Raw genomic sequence first — 1,597 nt, 5'->3', positions numbered from 1 at the left:
CAGCAGCATACTCACTTCTTGGTATGCTTCCGTCTTAGTTTGGGTTGCTATAACTAATTACCATGAACTAAGTATAATAGCTTAAGCAACAAATATTTATTTCTTATAGTTTTGGAGCCTGGAAGTTCAAGATCCAGTTGCTGGTACATGCAGTGTCTGGTGAAGGCTCATGTACTGGATTGTAAATGGTGGTCATCCCATTGTATTATCACTTGGCAGAAAGAGACTGAGCTAGCTCTCTGGAATCTTACAAGTACACTAAAAACATTCATAAAAGCTTTGTCCTCATGACGTAATTACTTCCCAAAGATCCTCCCTCCAAATGCTATCACATTGGTGTTAGGATTTCAACATATGGATTTGGGTGGAGACACAATGAGTTCATTATAAATGTTTAAGGCAAGTTTCTATCGCATGACCAAATTATCACTGAAAGAACATTCACACATACATCTGCCTCTGAAATCCTGGAAATGTGGGGAGGCAGTACCCCTGTCAGAATATTCTGCATTATATCTTGCTTTGGTTGTGTGTCTTTTATTATTACTTAACCTTAAACTTACTAGCAACATACATTATCATTTTACGTCAATAAAATCAGAATCCTATATGGAGAACATTTTCTATATAGGTATATGTCTTTAAATGTAGATCGAAAGTATATTCCAAAGGTAAATTCAAACTATTGAGAGTTGTTAGACATAGGAGTACTTTGGAGGGGGAAACATGAATGACTTTTACATATTATTTAATATACTTGATACTTGTAGCTATTCGCAAGAAGAATATAACACATTGTGTTTTCTACAATGCAGAAAATAATGTTAAATAAAATTATTTGCATATTATTAAGTAAAACAAGATTGTATAATAAAATGTAAAATGTAAAAGAAAGAAAGAGAGAGAAAGAAAAAGAAGGAAAGAAAGAAAAGAAAGAAGAAAGAAAGAAAGAAAGAAAGAAAGAAAGAAAGAAAGAAAGAAGGAAAGAGAGAAAGAAAGAAAGAAAGAAAGAAAGAAAGAAAGAGAAAGAAAGAAAGAAAGAAAGAAAGAAAGAAAGAAAGAAAGAAAGAAAGAAAGAAAAAGAAAGAAAGGAAGGAAGGAAGGAAGGAAGGAAGGAAGGAAGGAAGGAAGGAAAGAAAGAAAGAAAGAGAAAGAAAGAAAGAAAGAAAGAAAGAAAGAAAGAAAGAAAGAAAGAAAGAAAAAGAAAGAAAGGAAGGAAGGAAGGAAGGAAGGAAGGAAGGAAGGAAGGAAGGAAGGAAGGAAGGAAGGAAGGAAAGAAAGAGAAAGAAAGAAAGAAAGAAAGAAAGAAAGAAAGAAAGAAAGAAAGAAGGAAGGAAGGAAGGAAGGAAGGAAGGAAGGAAGGAAGGAAGGAAGGAAGGAAAGAAAGAAAGAAAGAAAGAAAGAAAGAAAGAAAGAAAGAAAGAAAGAAAGAAAGAAAAAGAAAAGAAAGGAAGGAAGAAAGGAGGGAGGGAGGGAGGGAGGGAGGGAGGGAGGAATAGAGAGAGAAAAAGCAAGCAAGCAAGCAAGCAAGCAAGCAAGCAAGCAAGAAAACAGTGTTTGCCAGGGTTTCAAGAGAGGGGAGGAAGTCTGAATGAAG

This window comes from Macaca mulatta, chromosome 5 (assembly GCF_049350105.2).
Source record: "Macaca mulatta isolate MMU2019108-1 chromosome 5, T2T-MMU8v2.0, whole genome shotgun sequence".
Classification (NCBI taxonomy): Eukaryota; Metazoa; Chordata; class Mammalia; order Primates; family Cercopithecidae; genus Macaca; species Macaca mulatta.
This window is presented reverse-complemented; position numbering follows the sequence as displayed.